This window comes from Phyllostomus hastatus, unplaced genomic scaffold, assembly GCF_019186645.2.
Source record: "Phyllostomus hastatus isolate PE091 unplaced genomic scaffold, TTU_PhHast_1.1 phas_contig_1106, whole genome shotgun sequence".
Taxonomy (NCBI): domain Eukaryota; kingdom Metazoa; phylum Chordata; class Mammalia; order Chiroptera; family Phyllostomidae; genus Phyllostomus; species Phyllostomus hastatus.
Window position 1 is genome coordinate 193721 of NW_025333522.1, and position 22953 is coordinate 216673.

At 38.3% G+C, this 22953-nt stretch overlaps 1 pseudogene; it reads right to left on the reverse strand.

The window, feature by feature from the left end:
- Positions 1-261: 261 nt before the first annotated feature.
- Positions 262-21756, reverse strand: LOC123816907 (annotated as a pseudogene).
- Between the last annotated feature and the right edge of the window lie 1197 nt (positions 21757-22953).

A 22953-nucleotide genomic window follows, 5' to 3' on the forward strand; every position in this document is an offset into this window, starting at 1 on the left:
CCTATATTTTTTCTGTATTTAACTTTTAAAATAGTTATCTCTATATTTGTGTTATCTTGTTAGTGGCTTGCAAGTTCTTTTAAGGAAAGCACTGACTTTTATTCATATTTTGAGATTCTGGGCACAATGCTTTCGCTGAGTAGGCATTTAATGAATACTTTGGAGGAAAAAAATCAACTGAGGCAAATAAAATAAGAGAAAGGATGAGAATAGTAGAGTTATTGTTGTCAATCATAATGGTCCAAGTACTAAAGAAAAATGTCAGAAATTACTGCCTCTGAAGGTGAACTGTCTTCCAGACAGCTTCCTGAGAGCCACCCTCACATCTTTGTTCCTCAGGCTGTAAATGATGGGGTTCAACACTGAAGTCATAATTGAACAGAACACAGAGATGACCTTATCCTTTTCATTCATTGCCTTGGAAGTGGGTCTCATGTAGATAAATATTCCAGAGTCATAATAAAGAGCCCCAACAGTGAAATGGAAGTCAAAGGTAGAGAATACCTTGAGAAACCCCCCTCCCCTGACAGTATCCTAATCACAGTAGAGATGAGACAGGGTAGTGAGAAGCTAGGAAAATTCTTTAGCAGGAGGAATAGGGAAACTGAGACAGACAGCTGAACACAATGGCCAGTTAAGTGCAGATGATCACCAGTGTGGAAAGCACCAAGTGCCTGGCAGAAGGCAAAACTGGGACAACAAAGGCCTCACCCCCAGGGAATCTCCCCCCACTCGCTTCTACCTTTCCTCCTTGGAGACAACATCTAGGCCTCAGTTGTGTTTCAGCCCAGTTTCAGGCCAGATAACATCTAGGCCCAGTTGTGTTTCAGACCCAGAAAAGCAGCAAAACCAGGTGGATGACTCCAGAACCAACTGCAGTGACTAAAGACCCCCTTCCGGGGCACTGATCAATCAGCGGAGACCATGACCCTGAAAGGGCACACCTGGAGAACTGATAAGTATTCTACTGAAACTCTCCTCTGATAGCTCCCCTAAGGTTCCCACCTGTAAGACAGATATAAAAGCCTCAAGACAAGGGACCCAGGGCACACACTATCCCTTGGGGGAGCAGCTCAGGCCATTTCCTTTTCCTTCTTCCACCACTTCTTTCTTCACAGGCACTAAGTCTCCTAAACTCTAAGGAAATGAGCAGTTGGCAGCTTGTCCTACACTGACCCTGTGAACCTGTCCTCAAACCCCCTTTGCTCTGACTTCCCAGTGAGCTAACGCAGCCTATTGCTTCCTCTGTGCTGAGCCCTTCCTTGTTTCATTATTCCCCACTTTAATAAATGGATCCTCACAGTCACCTATACTCATGTTGTAAAATCTTTCCTATGAGAAGTCAAGAACCCACACATTGCAGCTGACCATAGGCAGACCCAGTCTGGGCCATGCCCCTGTCAGTAACATAGATACGTCTGTAGGAGACCAGGATGAGGGAGACAGGTGCTAAGGGGATAATCACACCTATTGACAACAGGACCATCTCAGCACTGTCTACCAAAGCCAGCTTCAGGGATTCAGGGAACGCAAGAGGTTTACAAAAGTAATGATTAATTACATTCTGTCCCTGGTAGAAGAGACACAGTATAAATGCACTGTCTACTGAACATACAAATGCCCCTGATCCAGGACACTGTGGTCAACCAGACACAAATCCTTTGAATCACAGTAGTGGAGTAGTGCGGGGCTTACAGACAGTCACACAGCAGTCACAGGACATCACCACCAGAAGCACACACTCTGCACACCCTGCTAGGAGCAAGACAACTCTGTAGTGAGCATTCAGCAAAGGAAATGGTTTTCTTTTTTACAAAAATGTCAACCAGCATCTGGGAATAATGTTTATAGAAAAACAGCAGTTGGCAAAGGATACATTTTTAAGAAAAAAGTACATGGGAGTGTGAAGAGTCGGTTTGAATAAGCAGGTTTGCAAATATGGAGAGAAGGTAAAAGACAAAATAGCAGTATCTGGATCTTTGGATCCTGCGAAAGTCTCAGGAAGGTAAATTCAGCCACAGAAGTTTGGTTTCCTTCTCCTGCTGATTTTTATTCCTGTTTGCTTATCATCAGAAAGAGAACAGATACATTCTTTTTTTAAAAAAGATTTTATTTATTTATTTTTAGAGAGAGACGAGAGGGAGATAGAGAGAGAGAAACATCAATGTGTGGTTGCTGGGGGTCATGATCTGCAACCCAGGCATGTACCCTGACTGGGAATCAAACCTGCAACACTTTGGTTCACAGCCCGCACTCAATCCACTGAGTAAGCCAGCCAGGGCTAACAGATACATTCTTAATGTTTGATTTTGCATGTTTCATAAACAAGTACAATGTTAACAAGTGCACTTTTGAAACCAGAAAAGATACAGTGTTCGGGCTGCCTGTCACTACCAAACCCAATAAGCAATTACAGGGATTGAATCTTTATGGACACTTTATTCAGATGGCTGGTGATCTGAGAAGATGGCGGGTTCATACCCTAACAGATCATCTTGTCTTACTCTTTCCAGGCCAAGGTTTTTATACCAGGGAATAAACAAGATGCATTGAGGGGCTTGGAAGTTCAGGGAGGATTAGGTGAAAGAAACTGCAACATTCCTGTCCTGGGCAGTTAGCTGTTCCCAGCGGTGGGTGGTTGTCTGTCTCTCCCTGGAATACAAAGGCCTGGATGCCTCCACTTGTCCCCAGGGAGTAATCTTTAGTAGTGCCCCAGGAGGTCAGCTGTTTCCCAGGAGCCAGGATGGGCCTTATCTACCTGTAGTTACTGAAACAAAAGCTTTAACATACATATTACTTGCTAAGCTTATAACTTTTTACCTTAAACTAAAATTTTCCAACTCTTGAGTCCCCTTTCACTTTGTTGAAATTTTGGCTTTCAGCTGCTTCTTACTAACTGCCAGTTAGCATTAGGATTCATACTGTTACTTCCACCAACTTACATAGTTTTTAAGCACATTTTCCTTGCTTGATCTACTCGATAGGCCAAGTGTATGGATATGGCTTCTCAACAAATCCTGATGCCTATATTTATTTTCATAGCAAAATGTATATTACTATGAAAATAAATTAAGGAAATTAATTATCTTTGGTTCAATTTTTTTTTCCCTTAGGAAATACTTTGTATGTTTTTTGAGATTAGCAGTCTGAGAAGGAAATGAACTTCTTTTGTCAGTAAAAAACACTTTTACTTTTTTTTTGGAAGAAACTTTTTTTTTAATTTTAATCATTGTTCAAATGCAGTTTTCTCCTTTTTACTCCCAATCCAGTCTCCCCTCCCACCCCTTCCCACTTCTCTCCCATTACCCTCCCCTTAGTTTATGACCATGCGTCCTTTAAGTTTGTTCCTGTGAACCCTTCCCACTGTCCCCTTAAATTCTCTCTACTCTCTTCTGTGGGCACTGTCAGCCTGGCCTCCATTTCAGTGTCTTTGGTTATATTTTGCTTGCTTCTTTGTTTTGTTATTTAGGTTCCTGTTAAAGGTGAGATCATATGGTATTTGTCTTTCACTGCCTGGCTTGTTTCGCTTAGCATAATGCTTTCCAGCTCCATCCACGCTGTTGCAAAGGGTAGGAGCTCCTTCTTTCTTTCTGCTGCATAGAATTCCATTGTGTAAATGTACCATAGTTTTTTGATCCATTCATTTACTGATGGGCATCTTGGTTGCTTCCAGCATCTAGCTATTGTAAATTGTGCTGCTATGAACATTGGGATGCATAGGTTCTTTTGAATTGGTGTTTTAGTATTCTTAGGGTAGAGTCCCAGCAGTGGAATTGCAGGGTCAAAAGGCAGATCCATATTTAGTTTTCTGAGGAAGTTCCATACTGCTTTCCATAGTGGTTGTACCAGTCTGCAGTCCCACCAGCAGTGCACTAGGGATCCCTTTTCTCCACAACCTCTCCAACACTTGTTGTTTGTTGCTTTGTTTATGATGGCCATTCTGTCTGGTGTGAAGTGGTATCTCATTGAAAAACACTTTTACTTTTATATTTCAAAATTTAAAAAAAAACAGCAGAGGTCAGTGACAAACTTGTCCATAATAGAGTAGGAGGTTCAAATATGGGTTGGGGGATCGAACGGATAAATTGTAGTTATTAGCCCTTGCTTTTGTTTATAGTGTTATTTATAAAGAAGCTTCTTAAGTAGTAATTCAAACAGGGTACAAGAAGAAAAGAGAAATTTATGCCCATGTACCATAATCCTGGCCTTTGTACAAATATTTCATATAATAAAGGAAAAGTAGCATGAAAACTCTAATATTTAGAAACATAACAAAATGAGATTTTAGTGCCTTGCTTGAGTGAAAGAAGCTAGGACCAAGCAGGAGCTTAAATTCCTCAATTATTTATTAGCAGATTTTACAGCCCCATGACACACAATCTCAGCTCACCTCTGTCCCAGCTTCAGCTATGATGGACAGCTCTGAATCACCAAGTACCACTGATATTCTTGCTCAAGGACCACCCCCCACCTACCCCAGCCAGGCTTTCTGCCCAGGGCGTTGGAAGTATGAGTTGCCCAAGAGACAACCTTTAACCAATGGGCAATAGGAGTTGATGAATTAATGCACCAGACATTTCTGGGAAGCATTCTGTGTGCTTCTTAGAGGTTGAGCTCTATGACGTTAAGACCTCATTGCCTATGCTGTGTTTATTACTCTCACTATTATAATAACCCCTCAGGAGATTTTGTTGAATTTTTTTCCTAACCACCATCCCTCATAACCCTCAAAACATTTTAATAGCACAGATATACTATATATCTGTTTATATAATACAGCCCTTTGGTGGACCACAAACCATTGCAATATCCAAGATTTCTTTCTCCTTCTTATATGTCCCCATTGAGAATGCATGGTCTAAAGTAACAACTTCAATAATCTACACTTTATTGATGTTTGTTTCCTGTCTCTCTCTTACTGCTTTCTTATACCATTTCCTGCAATCACTTAAAAAAAACCTGCCTATATCCAAGATCATTTCTTAGGCTCTGCTTTCAGGCACCTAAACTAAGAGAGAAAGAATGGAACCTGAGATGGAGGCCTTATGAGGCAATATGCCTAGCTGCCTTCTTGAGCCAGGGTGTCCCAGCTGTTCCTCATAACTAACACTTATTCAGCGCTTACCATGTGCCTGACACTGTGCTAGGCACTCGATGTGTATTAGCTTATTTAATCTTCACAACAATCCCATTAAGTATATTTTTAAATCTCTATTTTACAATTGAGGAAATTAAAGGATAAAGATGTTAAGCAATTTTCAAGTTGCACAGATATTAATTGTTGAGGTGGAATTCAAAGCCCTAGAGTCTTGTTCTAGTCTCTAAACTTTTAAATCTTCAATTTAACTTAGTATCAATTCCAATAGCAGCAGCTAGTAGTGAAAAATTCATTCACGTAGGTGGACTTGCTTGGCACAGGGAAAATCCAAGCAATGCTCAGGAGACAGACAGAATTATCCTTAATCTCAAACATGTTCATAAATGCAGCTGGCTGAGGTTAAGGTTTTCAGAAGTTGTCAATTAGAAATAACCTGTGGAGAACTAAGCCTTGTAGTAAGGCTCCAGCCACATTTTTTTTTTCAAGTTTAGGGAGGCATTTTTGTAATAAAAGATTCAGATAGTGATTCTATTTAGCACAATTCAAAATGACATTTCAATGACCAAATATATTGATAGTGCTTTTGGTTTCCTTGATGGAGCTGTCAGTCATATTTAAAACTATAAAAACTCTTGAAGACATAGTCTCCCTTGCCTTCTTATTTCCCCCCTGATTACATCTCCTTTTCTTGTCCTTTATCATATTTCCCTTCTTGCCCATCATTTTTCCCTTGTCTTCACTTTCTGAGGCTACATACTCTCTGCGTGACCTCATCTACTCCTCTGACTTCAGCTATTATTTCATTGTTGATGAATACTAAATGTGTATAAGCTACTGGTGCATTTTCTTTCAAAATTCTGATTCACTATCAAACTTCCTACTGGACCTCACTGACAATTCCTGTACATAGGTAATAGGAATGATGATGATGATGATGATAATGACGTTGCCAGTGATAACTTAAGTCTTGGGGACAGGTGGCCTAGTTTGAAGCTGAGCTCTATAAATTAAATACAGTGTGGGGCAAAAGTAGATTTACAGTTGTTCATATGGAAAATAATACAATAATACATAATAATATAAGAATAAAATCTGTGTATAGATCATCTTAAGTAATTTCAGATATATAAGCTTCAGTTTCTTCATTTATAATATAAGAATACTTTTGCCTAACTTCTCCATTTACTACAGGGATTAAATGAAATAAATTATTAAAAAACACAGTTATTATTTGGCATATGATAAGCTTTAATTATTTAGAGTAAAAATAAATACTATTTAATGTACATATATGGAGCATTTATTTTTGTAGGCATTTTCTCACTTAACTTCCAATTAATACAACTAAAATTGAAACTATTATGCTTCTCTGTTTTTTCTATAACTTATTTTTCACATAAATACTTCTTGTTTTTTTCCTTATATTGACACAACTAGCATGACAACCTCTTAGACTGAAAGTGGGAGCCATTTTTCTTTCTTCTTTTCCTTGCTATCTACTGGTCAATTTAAATAGTCACTGAATTATGTCCTAGAAAATCTCAAATCTCTCTCCTCCTCTATTCCTAGTATCACCAGACTATTTTCTGACCCTGCAGTGTTTACCTGTTTTACTTCTGCAATCTCTCTGCCTCCTGTATTTTCTTTCAAATAATCTTCAGAAATGCTAATTGTATCATTTCAATTCCCTATTAAATTAATTCAGCAGATCTCCATTGTTTATACACTTAAATCCAGATGCATAAATTCAGTCCTAGAACATCTCTGCCTGACTGCAGATGTCTCAGATGTCTGAAGGTCATCTGTCCCCACTTCCTAACTGTTAACCCATGCTCTCCATCCTCAAAGGTGCAAGGTTCTGTGCCTTCACCTGTGCCATTTCTTCTGTGGAAGTTTACTTCTTGCTTTATTAATCAGATAAACTCCTAGTCATCCTCCAATACTCTCCACTAATGTCACATCTTCATCCAAGCTTTCATATACTCCATTAAGCTGAGTTGTTATTTTCCATCTGTTTGCTTCTGTAGGTTTTATACCTACCAGTATCAATACATCCTTTCTATCAGACAATCTATATTTACTTTCAAGTCACTCTGCTTTTTTTTCTGTTTTATGAATTCTTTGAAGATATGGACTATCAGTAATTTTATCTCCATCACTTACACAGAAGTTTTTCAATAAATATGTGTTGAACAAATCAATAAGTATACATCTCATGCACATATTATCACTCATACAAATGTATACATATTTTCACTTATGTGCCCAAACACAAACACATACAACCAGGAACAACAAAGTGTGAGTTAGGTATAAGGGATACTGTATTTATTAGTGTGAGTGCCCATAGAAATGGCCAGCAAGAAAAATGAAGCATGCTTACCTGGGCTTGGGAGTAGGTAAAGAAGCAAAAGCATGGATTTTTTATTCCTACTTTGAGCTCAGAAAGAAGCAAAAGTGGACAAACTTATAAACTGGACAAACCCTGTACCTTCCAGGAGTTGAGACAAAGATGATAAAACAAGGTATTGAGTCTTACAACAACAGAAGTCCTCAAATAGCTGTTATATTTATCTCACTTTTAAACGCAGAGATTTTCAAAATCAAAAGACCAGGTTTTCCTGTAGCCTTTTGCCTGTGGTAATGGGATAAGTACAAGGGAATGGGAATGCAGCCTCAGCAAAGAGCAAGGGGGCATTTAAAAGGGTCCAGTTTTGGGAAGATAAAGTCAACGTGGAAGGTTATTACACTAGAGATAAAATCCTAATTTTTTTTCTTCTGCGTAAAATATGATCCATGCAGGCACCTTGGAGCAGGATTTCTATACTGTTATGTACAAGGAGAGTTAAAGATGAACCTCGTATGCTGGGGAGGATGGCAGCGAAGTAGGTGGGAGATGAGCTCACTTGTTTGAGCACGCAACTGGGACACTTAGCTGTCCTTCCAAAGATCAAAGTGAACAGCAAACAGAATTAGAGCTGATATGAAGGTTGGAAGCCGACGTGAGCAGAGGACGCTTCAAAATGGGAGGCAAGGAGGTGTTATAGGCAGACGGGGAAAGTTCCCGGCCTGATGCTTTAACACAACACAGGACTTGAGAGGAAAGCTGGGTCTGTGATAGCAAGCAGCCTAGGTCCTCCCTCCGCTCCGAGGGCTAGAAAAATGCAGACCACGCCCCCACCCCAGGCATCATCACAAAAAGTCGCTGGGGTGGAAGCGCAGCTGGCTGTGTGCTCAAGCCAGGGTGGTGGTCTCGGGCAGGAATGGGGCATTGCCAGAGAGTGGTGGAGACCCTGGCCGCACCTGGAGATGGAAGAAGAGAAGGGCTGCGACTTGACTTGCCATGTCTGAGATAGACTCTGGACTTGACTCATGGGTTGATCAACGGGGCGCAAAGTTAGGTGGTTTATCCACCTGCTAATGTGCAAAGTGGAGAGTGCTGGTTGCACAGCATTCCGAGGGCGTTGGCTGGAAACTGGGCGCCTGTGCTAAAGGCAGACCAGAATGAACCAACTTCCTAGTAAACGTCTGCAAAGTAAAAACGGAGGCTAACCCACACTGCCTGTAGGAACCCGAAGGACCAGCAAAATTGGCCGGCCATGCTTAGCAACTACCAGCAGGTGGCGCTCTTTTTCCTTTTTTTTTTCTTTTTCTTTTTTATTCAAGAGTAACACAGTAAATCCTGGAGCTCAGAGAAACCCAGAAACAGACCCAGAAAGAAGACAAGGCAAAACCCAACACTTGAGACAAAGTTCACCTTGCCCTTCATTACAACTTGCATTTTAAAAAACATTTAATTTATCTTTCTTTTCATTTATATAGGTTATTGTTGTTTGTTTTTTTCTGTTTGTCTTGTTGTGTCTTGTTTTTCTCCCTGTCATATTGTACCTTTTCTTCTTTCACTTCACTCATATTCCAAACAACTCACTACTATTGGTCTTTTACTTTTTGTTCTTTTTATTCATATTAAATATTTTTTACCATATTATTGTTATTCCAAAGACCATGCAGTACACTTCCCTCATCTTTATCCATTTTCCCATCTTCCTGAGCTTTATAACTATTGTGGTAAACTTATCTACTCTCACACTGCACTGACCTCCCATCCCTTACTCTCACTATGCTCTTGCATCTAACATCGCATAAGTACTCCTCCTTCTTAAGTCAGTTCACATTCTTCTCCCCCTCTGATAAGAGTCTTATTTCTTTCCCTCCTTATATAAACAGTAGCTAGTTAGGCAAAATACCATTATTATTGCTGTATTGCTCCAATGGAATTCAGAGTTGTTCACTATTTGTTGTTTCTTTAAACCTCATAGAAAATTCTCCCTGTCTTACTCCATTTTGCCTTCCCCTTGCCCCGATCCATGGCATAAGGAATCTTTTTCATATTTTTAATTTGTTTCATTTCTCCCTCTCTCACCTGGGCTTTACTCCTTACTCTTATTAGTTTACTTGCCTCAATCCTCTTAAAATCATTTACTTTATGGTAGACATCTCATATTCAATTTTCACTTTAGTACAATATTCTAATTCCCATTCCACCTTTACTAAACTTCTTACAGCTATTGTAGCTATTGACTCTGCTGTGGTTTTTCCCCAATTTTGATCCCATTGGTCCAATATCTTTTTAACTGTACCTCAGACCTCATAGTATGCTTTTCCCTTTTCTTACCTTATTTTTCCCATTGCCCTTACATGTTTTACTTATGTTTAAAATTTTGTTCTCTCCCTATCTTCCCCTCAGTTCTATCCCTGCTTTTATCAATTCTCCTCCCTCTTAGCACTCAATAACATTTTCCTCTCTTCTGATCATCTCATATTCCTTTTGTTGTATGTTTTACTATCCATAATCTCTACCTTTGTCAATATTTTCTCAAGTGTGGCTGAGATGGCTGATGCAATAGGATGGTCCTTTTTGCTGGCATAGGTTCAGTTGTCTGATAACACTGCTTTGTTAACCAACACCAATACAACAACATACAAGACAAGATGGGAATTGTGACTACCAGTAATCCCACTAGAGGGGAGAACCCATCAACAAAGAAGACACCAGCAAGTAAAGCCCAAGTATAACAAGAGAATCCACACAAATGGAGGAAAGGGCAACCCTAGAGTATCCAGACAAGGAGATCAAAGAGACTGCACCAGTGAGTCACACAAACTCCTACCACAGAAAACCACACCACAAAGACAGCTGATAAAGCAGAGCATCCTGGGTCACAGAAATAACTAAAAAAGTCACCCAAAATGTGGAGAGAAAGAAAGAGCCCCAAATTGAAAGGAATGGAAGAACTCTCAGTAAAAGAGCAAAATGAAATTGAGGCAAGCAACCTACCAGATGTAGAATTTTTAAAAAATGGTTATGAGGTTGCTCAAGAAACTCAGCAACAACTACAAGGAACTGAGTGGGAACTACAACAACATGAAAAAGGAAATAGAAAATATAAACAAGAACCAGGAAGAAATGAAGAATATAATATCTGAGATAAAAAATACACCAGAAAGTATTATAAGCAGGCTGGATGAAGCAGAGGACAGACAAAGTAGAAAGACAAAGTAGAAAGAAATACCTAGGTAGAGCAGCGGCACACGCATACACAAAGACTCAAAAAGTATAAGGATGGCCTAAGGGAATTTCAGGACAACATGAAACATATCAACATTCGAATCATAGGAATGCCAGAAGGAAAAGAAAAGGAACAAGGGATAGAAAACTTGTCTGAAAAAGTAATGACAGAAAACTTTCCTAACCTGGAGAGGGCAAAAACCATGCAAGTGTGGGAAGCACAGAGGGTCCTAATCAAGATGAACCCAAAGAGGCCTACTCTAATACACATCACAATTAAAATGCCAATTTTTAAAATTTCTGATAGCTATTTATTTATTTATTTATTTACTTATTTATTTTACTTTTTATTGGTAGCTCTGTGTCTCTGTTCTTTCCCCTTCTGTTTCTGTCTGTAGTTTAATAGTAGTCTATAATTTTTCCTTCTCTTTCCTCCTATTTAATATTATATGTCTCAGTTTTGGATTTTTTTTTGGTGGTTACCATTAGGTTTATGCAAAAGAAAGTTTCAGATGTACAGTAATCTTTTTTCTTCTGAATGCATTTTATCTCCATTTCCCTGTGCAAAGTCAGGCCTGTACCCCACAGGCTTTCATGTTTTTATTGTCATGGGTTATCACTTTTTATGTGGTAAGTTAATTTCCAAATTGCAGTAGATATTGATGTCTTCTCTTACTTTTGTAATGGTTTACCTCTTTTAACCTTTTGTTATATTTAAGTGTATAACTCCTGGTTTGAATAAGAGCTGTAATTTCCTGTTTCTGTGTGTATGTTAGTCATTTTACTCATGGTTTTATAACCAGTGTCTTTATGTTTCAAGTATTTCCTATAATGCAGATCTTGTGGTGGTAAATTCCCTCAGCTTCTGAGTATCTGGAAAAGTTTTTATTTCTCCTTCAAATTTAAAGGATAATTTTTCTGGATGTATTACTCTTGGTTGGTGGTTTCTCTCTTTCAATAATTTCATTTTTTGATTCCACTTTCTTCTATCTTGTAGGGTTTCTGCTGAAAAATCTGACTATTAACTAATAAAGTTTCCTTTATAGTTTAATGTCTTCTTTACCCTAAAATGCCACATTTTTAAAAAATATTTTTTATTTATTTACTTTTAGAGAGGGAAGGGAGGGAGACAGAGAGAGAGAGAAACATCAGTGTGCGGTTGCTGGGGGTTATGGCCTGCAACCTAAGCATGTACCCTGGCTGGGAATCAAACCTGCGACACTTTGGTTCGCAGCCCATGCTCAATCCACTGAGCTACGCCAGCCAGTGCCCAAAATGCCACATTTTAAAGACAAAGAGAGAATATTAAAGGCAGCAAGGGAGAAACAGGAAGTAACATATAAGGGAGCTCTGATAAGGCTAGCAGCTGATTTCTCAACAGTAACAGTATAAACCAGAAGAGAATGACAAGAAATATTCCAAGTAATGAAAAGGAAAGGCCTATAACTGAGACTACTCTATCCAGCAAGGATCTCAATTAAAATGGAAGGTGAAATAAGCAGTTTCCAAGACAAAAAAAGGTTAAAAGTATACACCTCTACCAAATCAGCACCACAAGACATGCTAAAGGGTTTGCTTTAAGTAGGTGAAGAAAAAGAATGGGAGTGAGAGGAACACAGGTACAAAGGGGAAAAATGGTGATGAATAAGTACCTATCAAAATAACCTTAACTGTAAATCAAGTTACCCTCCAATCAAAAGACAGAGGGTATCAAAATAGATTAAAAAAAAAATGACCCACACATATGCTGCCTACAAGAGACTCACCTCAAAACAAAGACCTATACAGTCTGAAAGAGAAGACTTGGAAAAAAATATTCCAAGCAAATGGACAGAAAAAAAAAGCTGGTGTAGGAATACTTATATCAGACAAAATAGATTTCAAAACAAAGGCCATAAAAAGAGACACAGAAGGACACTTAATAATACTCAAGGGAAGAATTTGCCAAGAATACATAAACATTGTAAACATATATGCACCCAACATAGGAGCACCCAAATATATAAAGAAAATCTTGGAGGACTTCAAGAGACATAGATAGAAACATACTTATAGTAGGGGATTTTAACAACCCACTGTCAATGATGGATAGATCTTCCAAACAAAATATCAAACAAGGATATAAAGGCTCTGAACCACACACTAGAACAAATGAACCTAACTGTTAACAAACCTTTCATACCAAAGAAGTAAAATACACATTCTTTTCAAATGCACATGGAACACTGTCAAAGATAGACTACATGATAGGACACAAAACAGCCTCAACAAATTCAAGAAAATTGAAATCATGTCAAGCATTTTCTCAGATCACAAGGGCTTGAAACTAGAAACCAATCTCAAGGAAAAAACTCAAAACCATTCAAATTCATGGAGATGAATAACATGCTATTAAACAATGAATGAGCTAATAATGATATCAAGGAAGAAATAAAAAGTTTTGGAAACAAATGGAAATGAACACACAACAGTCCAAACCCTATGGGACACAGCAAAGGGAATCCTGAGAGCGAGGTTCATAGCAATTCAGGCCCACCTAAAAAAGATAAAGACATTTCAAATAAACAACCTAACCCTACATTTACAAGAACTGGAAGAACAAGAACAAAGCCCAGAGAGAGTAGAAGGAAAGAAATAATCAAGATCAGAGCAGAATTAAGTGATATAAAGACTAAATGAACAGTTCAAAGGATCAATAAATCCAAGAGCTGGTTCTTTGAAAAAATGAAATCAGCAATCTTTTATCCAAACTCATCAAAAAAAAAAAAGAGAGAGGACCCAAATAAGTATAATCAGAAATGAAAGAGGAGAGATTATAAGTGATACCACAGAAACACAAGGATTGTAAGAAATTACTGTGAACAACTATATGCCAAGAAATTTGAAAATGTGGATAAAGGGGAAAAATTCCTAGAAACATATAATCTTCCAAAACTGAACCAAGAAGAAGAGAAAAACCTTAACAGACTGATAACAGCTACTGAAACTGAAGCAATAGTAAAAAAAAAAATACTGGCACACAAGAGCCCTTGGTTGGACAGTTTCACAGGATGATTTTATAAAACATTTAATGAAGAGCTAAACCTTATCATTCACAGACTATTCCAACACATACAAGAAAAGGGAAGACTCCCAAGTTCTTTCTTTAAAGTATTTTACTTATTTATTTTTAGAGAGAGGGGTAGGGAAGGAGAAAGAGAGGGAGAGAAACATCAATGTATGGTTGCCTCTTGCATGCCCCCTACTGGGGACCTGGCCTGCAACCCATGTATGAGCCCTGATTGGGAATCAAACCAGCAACCATTTGGTTTTCGGGCCCACACTCAATTCACTGAGCTACACAAGCAAGGGCTCCCCAACTTTTTATGAGGCCAGTATCATCCTAATGCCAAAACCAGATAAACACACAACAAAGAAAGAAAACCACAAGCAAATATTGTTGATGAACAGAGACACTAAAATCCTCAACAAAATATTGGCAAACCATATCCAGCAATACATTAAAAAGATCATACACCATGATCAAGTGGATTCATCCCAGGGTTGCAAGGGTGGTACAGTATTCACAAATCAATAAATGTAATACATCACATAAACAAAAGCAAAGGCAAAAAATCACATGATCATATCAATAGGTGAAGGAAAAGCACTTGATAAGGTACAGCACCCATTCATGATAAAAACACTCAGCAAAGTAAAAGTAGAGGGAGCATTCCTTCAAAAAAATAAAGGCAATATATGAGAAACCTACAGCCAACATCATACTCAATGGGCAAAAACTAAAAGTTTTTCCACCAAGATCAGAAACAAGACAAGGATATCTGCTTTCACCACTTCTATTCAACATAGTATTGGAAGTCCTAGCTACAGTATTCAGACAAGAAGAAGAAATAAGGGCATCCGAATTGGAAAGGAGGAACTAAAACTGTCATTATTTTCAGAAGACATGATAGCGTACATTGAAACCCTATAGACTCCACCAGAAAACTTGTCGACCTAATAAGTGAATTTGGCAAAACAGCAGGATACAAAGTCCATATTCAGAAACTGAAGGCACTTTTTACACTAACAATGAGATACCAGAAACAGAAATTAGGGAAAAAGTCCCATTTGCTATAGCAACAAGAAAAATAAAGTACATAGGAATTAACCTAACCAAGGAGGTAAAAGACATGTACTCAGAAAACAACACAACACTGAAGTAAGAAATTAAGGAAGACTCAGACAAATGGAAGCATATACCTCATTCATGGATTAGAAGAATTAACATAATCAAAATGTCTATACTACCCAAAGCAATTTATAGATTCAACACAATCCTTGTTAAAATACCAATTACATTTTTCACAGATATAGAACAAACATTTCAAAAATTTATATGGAACCTTAAACAACCTGAATAGCTACAGCAATTTTGAAAATGAAGAACAAAGTAGGAGGCATCACAATAGTTGACAACAAACTATGTTACAAGTCCACTATAATCAAAACAGTCTGGTACTGGCATAAGAATAGACCCAAAGATCAATGGAACAAAATAGAGAGCCCAGAAACAAACCCAAGTCTCTATGGTCAATTAATATTCAACAAAGGGGGCAGAAGCATGAAATGGAATAAACATAGCCTCTTCAGCAAATGGTGTTGGGAGATCTGGACAGCTACATGCAAAAAGAAATGAAACTCAACCACTAAGTTACACAATACATAAAAATAAATTCAAGATGGATAAAAGACTTAAATATAAGTTGCAACAATATAAGTACCCTAGAGGAGAACATAGGCAGGAAATTTCAGATATTCCATGCAGCAATATTTTCACCAACATGTCCCCTAGAGTAAGGGATATAAAGGAAAGAATAAATAAATGGTACTACATCAAATTAAAAAGCTTCTGTACAACTAAAGAAAACATCATCAAAATCAAAAGGGAAACATCCAAAGTGGAAAATATATTTGCCAATGATACCACAGACAAGAGTTTGATCTCCAAAATATATAAAAAACCCATGCAACTCCACACCAGGATGACAAACAATCCAATTAAAAATTTGGCAAAGGACCTGAACAGACACTTCTTCAGGGAAGATGTACAGATGGCCCATAGGCATATGAAAGGATGTTCAGCATCACTAGCCATCATAGAGATGCATTAAAGCCACAATGAGATACCACTACACACCAATTAGAATGGACATCATGAACAAATTAACAAGTGCTGGAGAGGCTGTGGGGAACCCTAGTGCACGGTTGGTGGGAATGCAGACTGGTGTAACCCTTGTGGAAAATTGTATGGAATGCCCTAAAAAAACTAAAAATGGAACTGCCTTTCAACCTGGCAACTCCACTGCTGGGATTATGCTCTAAGAATCCTGAAACACCAATTTAGAAGAACCTATGCACCTATGTTAATAGCAGCGTTATTTACTATAGCCAAGTGCTGAGAGCTTAAATGCCCATCAGTAAATGAGAATCAAAACACTATGGTACATTTACACAATGGAATTCTATGCAGCAGAAAGAAAGAAGGAGCTCCTACCCTTCACTACAGCATGGATGGAACTGAAAACATTGTGCCAAGTGAAATAAGCCAGGTGGTGAAAGATAAATACCATATTTGTCTTTCTTTTTGAGATTATTTGTCATGATCTCACCTATAAGTGGAACCAAATCAGCAAATCAAACATGAGAGCAAAATAGAAACAGAGACATGGAAATAGAACAAAACGACAGTGACCAGAGGGGAGGGGGGACGGGGACAATGGGGGAAAGAAGAGGAAGAGTCAAAGAACATGTTTGTATAAAGGACACATGGACAAAGACAAGGTGGGGGAGGACTAAATGTGGAAGATGGGGGGAGGAGGTAGTAGGGGAGAAGAATGGGGGAAAAGTGAGGACAACTGTAACTGAATAATAATTAATTTTTAAAAAGGAAAAAAAAGCCAACTTAACCATAAGCTTATGTATAACTGCAGTTCCAATAACATAGAAATAACAGTACACCAAGTGCAACACCCCTGTTAATTTTAGCTGTGTTCTAAAATTTACAATGAAAACTCACACTGCCAACACCTTTGTTTATTAACATTCTCATGTGTAGAAATAAGCATAATTTTAACTTCCAATCCACGCTCAATCCTATTCTCTACATTGAACTAAGTATGAATAAAAGGCTTTACACACATTAAAAAAAAAGGATGAATCTCCTTCCTTTGCCAAAAAATGAAAGGTAGTTCTGAAGGGAAAAGACCACTTTTTACAAACCCTGCATATGCTCCTGAAGAAACAGGCCCCTGGACACATTCCCTGCTCTCACCGACTGGACTGGGCTGAGATGAGCACAGAGCAGTGGATTCACTGGTAAGGGGGGGTCAAAAGCTAAGTAAAGGACAGCAGACTGTAGATCCAAATCCCATTTGGCAGTTCTTATTGGATCTTTTTTTAAAATCCTCACCTGAAAGAACATTTACTGATTTTAGAGAAAGAGTGATGGGAAGAGAGAGAGAGAGATTGATTAGAAAGAAACATTGATCAGTCCCCTCCTGTATGTGCCCCAAACAAGCATGTGCCCTGACCCATGACCTTTTGGTGCATGTAACAACATTCCAAGCAACCTAGCCACACTGGCCAGGGCTTCACTGGATTTTTATTCCTAGACACTCACAATATTTCTCCATCCTAAACTTTTGCCAACTCCTTGTCTCAAAGACAAAACCTAAATTCTGTAAGGGCCTAAATAATGGATTTTCTGAAGAATAATTTATAAAAAATGAGGTCATGAGAGCTGAGCTAAACAGTGCATTCCCATGAGTCTGACTTCATAAGATATTCTGAAGTCTTTTATATTATGCTTGTAGACACAGGTTGGAATCTCTAAGGCTCCCTTGATTTCAAACTCTATTAAAAAGAGACAAAATTTTAAAAGGGCATATGGTTTTCAACATATATTGATTATTTAACCCAGCAATTCTATTCCTAGGCATCCAAGAGAAATGAAAGTTTTGGCCCACACAAAAACTTTATTCAAACTAGCCAAAAACTTTTTAAAAACCCAAATGTGTATCAGTATATGAATGCACAAATAAACCATGGTATGTCTCTATGATGTATCCATTGAACAGACTACTATGCAGCAGAAAATCAGGAAAAAAAAAGAATTATTGGAAACTGTAACATCATGGTTAAATCTCAAAAAACACTGTGTTAAACAAAAGAACTAGACACAAAGGAGTTTACACTGTACGATTTCCTTTATGTGAAATTCTAGTGTCAGTAATTTCTTGGGGACTGGGGCAGTTGTTTTATACATTGGGTCAGTAGTTACTTGGGGGATCAGTTGTACAGGAACTAGCAGCAAAGAGGCACAAAGAAATTATGTGACACCAGAAAGTATTACATGTTTTGATTGTGGAGCTAGTTACAGAGGTACATAAATTCATTAAAACTAATTTAACTATATGTTTTAAATAGGTGTATTTTATGATATTTGAATTATATGCTCATAAAATCCATTTTCTAAAAATCTAATTTGCCTGTCAATTTAAAGATAGGGAGAATTCAGAATTAAGGTTATAGAAATAGCAACTCAAATGAAATTCATTTAGTGAGTCATTTGTAACAAACTTATTGAAGCAATGGTGTTGAAGCTAGAGTGTACATATTTCTACAATATGTTATCAATATAAGGATTTTTAGAAATAGAAACACTTACTGGTAGTACATTGTAGAATTTTTATGAGGATTTATATTGCAATGAGTGTAAGCAAACTTCAAAATATTTGCACAGCATAGGAATCATTGATAACTTAGTTGCAAAACCAAAACAAAAATCCAGATTTGATGACCTTTGCTTTGATGGTAGGTGGACGTTACTAGAACAGCACAAGAGAGTTTTACAACCAAATAAATAATTATATCTCCCTTCAAGGAAAAGATAATTATAATGTTTTTTGCCATTCACCTTCTCACCTTCTTACAATGAAACATTCTAAGCACTTCCAAGTTCTGCCCTGTACTCCAGGAGACTAATGTCTAAGGAATATGTCACTGGATTCCCTTGCTGACTGGCTTCCAATTTGATATACACAGTGGGAAGTGCTGGCAGAGGACAAAGAGCAGGAGTGCAAGCAGAGGTAGAGTATTTCTTCCCTGCTTGTTACCCACTCTGGGCTCTGCTTTCTGATATTTTTATGTCCCAACTCTTGCAGGAGGTCCCTCCTCTGGACTGAATCTTTCCCTGAAATATTGGTACATTATTTCCTCCCTTTTCCATTGAAGGTAGTAATGGCTTCCTGCTCTTGTGTCTCTGGGTATCTTGATATCCCTTGGTGTTTCCCTTAATTCTGTCCTTGCTTCTATAAACAATCACTTCATTACAGTTTCATGAAACGTCTAGGTTTCCTGTCAAGTTGTAGACTGATACAGTAACATTTTAACAAGGAGGAAAAGGAAACTAACCTTTTAAATAAAATAATAGTGAAAAGGAGATTAGTTTTGAAAATATATGCTTGAAAATGTTTCTGTTCATATGTGATTTTATGACTAATAGTAATGTGTGCTATGTATAAAATTTCTCCCCCAAACTTGAAAAAATAATATAATTCTCTAAACCATTTAAAGTCTCCAGTGAAGAGTGTCTATAGGTTTTGAACCATTTTGTTTAAAATATTTTCTTCAATTAATTAATTTTTAAACTTTATTTTATTGACACTATTACAGATGTCCCTATTTTCCCCCCCTTTACCCATCTCCACCCAGCCACCACCCACCTTTCCTCTGGCCATCACCACACTGTTGGTGATGTCTGTGGGTTATGCATATAGGTTCTCTGGCTACTCCCTTCACCTTCTTCTGTCCAGCACCCCATCTCATGGACTGACCCACAGCTGCCAGTCTGTTCCATGTATCCATGCCTCTGCTTCAAAATATCTGATCATAAATATGATTTATAGTTATAAAACTAGTTGCAGGAGAGAGTGACACTGGTAAATATTGAAATTTACCAGCTGTGTAGCAAAAACTTTTGTATGACTATAGATAAATTTTTTAAAAAATGAATATAATTGTTTTGCTATTTCTCAGTTCTGTGAACCTGAACAAATATTAACTTTTCCTGGCTTTGGTTTCATTATCTTAGAATGATATTCACCCTGCCCTGGCCAGTGTAGCGTAATGGTTGGAGCGTGGTCCTGTAAACTGTCCTGTAACTGAAAGCTTGCAGGTTGCAGTGTGATTTGTGATCACCATACATACCTAGGTTGTGGGTCCACCTTGGGTTGGGCGCTGGAGGGTACGATTCTTTGTCCTGTTGTGGATCCACTCTGGTCTGGGTGTGTACAAGGCAACCAATCCATACTTCTCTGGTATCGTTTCTCTCTCTCACTTCCTCTCTCCCTCGCTCTCTCTAAAAAAAAAAAGAAAGAAAGAAAGAAAAGCAAAGAAAAAAGAATGAAAGGATAAGAAAAAGGAAAACATTCTTTGGGGGGGAATTAAGTAAATAAATAAAACCCATTCTTTATGATGTGATGAACAATAGATATATACATCCTTCCCTCTGCAGAGTAGATGTACAATAAATGGCAGCTAAATAATTATTCCTCTATCCCCACTCTATGTGCTGAATCTCATGTTGGACACATCTCTTATTTTTATGGGGACTTACAGTCCTCCTAACTCCAGCTGTGTTTGTCTCTGTCCCCTTAGTTGAATCCACCTGCATACCCCAGGAAGAAAGATATTTTATCTATAAAGTGTGAAAATTTTATTCTTAATTATTATTCTTCCTACTTTTAATTGAAGCATTAATTAACTTTGTACAGCAATCTATGGGAGAAGTAGTTATTTCTGGAAGGATTAGCAATAACAACAAAAACAATAGCTGTCAAACATACTTTTGAAGGAAACACAAGGCAATTCCCCTATTTGAATTAATTTTAGACATTACTCCAATAACTGATGCTCCATAAACTCCTGGTAATTATTTCCTTATTTTTTTTCTGAAGCCATTGAAGTTAGCATTTGTTAGCCTTGTACCAATCCTTAGGACTCTCAGTAGCACACACGCTTATCCTTGAAAAGTCCTTTGATCTCTTTGTCAGAACTCTTTGCTACCCTGTGGTGGATACTGTCCAGCAGTATCCATCTCAGCTGTGGATGCTCGTCGAAACACAAGAAAAACATACACAGAGACAACCAGGTCCTGTGGGGGACTAGGGACAGAAGGGCCACTCTCTCTCATGGAGAGCGCCTTTGGCCACCCTCTCTCCTGGAGGGCGCACCATATCCATCCCCAAGCAGATTTTTATTGAGAATACAGGCTTAGTTTGTGGATTCACAGTCTGGCAGAAAAGATGAAAAGAAGTAGGTGACTTACAAAGGTGCAGACAGAACCCCCACTGTGATTCTGGGCAAAGTTTGGGGTTTTATCATATGAAAGGACTACAGGTTCCAAAGGTTTCCTGTCTGTGTCCTTAAATTCCAAGTTAATAACATCCTCCAGCAAACAGACCTCACGGAATCTTGCGTATTCTGTGTCCCAGGCCTGATTACCCCCCGGGGTCTGCTGTTTCTGGTCTGGGCTGTACCGCCCCTGCAGGCCTGAGAAGGGCAGGAGACAGAGGCAGCCAGGATACTTGGATTTCTCACAATGACTCAGGCTTTGACAAAGCCAAGGGGGCAGGGGTTGATGTCCATCACCCCTTCATTTCCACAGCCCCGAGCCTCTTCCTTTAGGGCATTCCCATGTGATCACGTCTGTCTGAGATTCATTCTCTTTCTTAGAGAATTGTTACCCATCATTGACTGCTGATCATGCAAAAGGGAAGCCAGGCATTAGAACAGGCAGCGTAAGTCACGGGGGGGGGGGGGGGGTGGTGGTGGGCAGGGGGGAGGGGGGTTACAGCTTCCTGAGACCAGGCAGGGCGGTCCCCAACACTACCCTAATTTCTTCATCCCAATTGTAATGACTTTGGGCTGCCCCCTGCTGTCCAATACTGCCAAAAATGATGACTTACCTGGAATGAAACTTGCCTTGATTCTCAAACACATCCATGCTCCCTCCAATGACATAAGAATTTGCCTCTGATAGATCCATCGGAGCCAAATAGTGTTACTCTCAGCATTGACCAGAGAACTTGACATATATTTGGGTAAGTGCACAAGTATATCATCTTATTTTTCTCAACACCTGGGTAGCAATATTGAAGTTTAAGATTAAATGAAGCAAAAATGAAGGTGTTAGTTAACGCTATGGTGGTAATCATTTTGCAATATATAATGTATTAAATCAACATGTTGTACACCTTTAATTTATACAATGTTGTGTGTCAATTATATCTCAATAAAGCTGAAAAAAATTAAAGGAGCTTCACTCATGTGAAAATCAATAAAGGAGACCTCAACCAAGATTGGAATCAAGAGGTCCTGTAAGGGGAACCTCTTTTCAAACCACTCATAGTTTGTTGCCCCAAATAAGAAAGAGACCCTGCCTTGCATCTCCAATAAAGAGTTGTTTCCTACTCTACTGCCCCAGCAACAACCTGGCCAATGAAAAGCCAATATACATTCCAAAATCCAGTTTCCTCCAGTGGAATCTTTGCTTACAACAACCCCTCCTAAATCCATGAAGGTGGGTTCTCCTCTCTGTTTCTTTGTACTTGGCTATGATTCCACATTAGACCACATGTCCTAAATGGCATTTTGTTGCTGTAGTTGCTCTTGAATAAACTCAGTTTTGCTAGAGAAATATCTGGCTGCCTGTCTGTTCAAGGTCAACACACAACAGCACCATCTAACTTTGGCTCACCTAGCCTGGCTTTGTATTGAAATCTTGGGATCTTTTAAAAATTATTATTAACTAATATTAACCTGTGTTTCTCTAACTTATGCTTATGAAACTTTTTAAACCAAAGTACAAGTTTACATTTAGCTTAAGTAGTGAGGGCTTATATACCTCAAGCATCCTTTTATGTCAGAGACCCCTAATGCATCTGGTCTCAGCATCCTGGTTTCATTTAAGATGACATGCTTTTCCATCCTTTTCTTCAATACTGAAATTCAAAAGAGGGAGGAAAGCAAGAAAATGGGGCTTTAAAATGAAGGAAAAGAGAAATCAGAAAGAAAGAAGTTAAGGAAAATAAGGAAAAGGTAAGAGGAACAAGGAAAGATATTTCTTTGTTCATAAAATAATACTCAGAAAAAAGTTAAAGATTTTCTCTGTGAAATAAAAACATTATTATGAGCAAATTAGAAAAATTCTCACAGGTTCATCTCATGCTACAAACTATTCAAT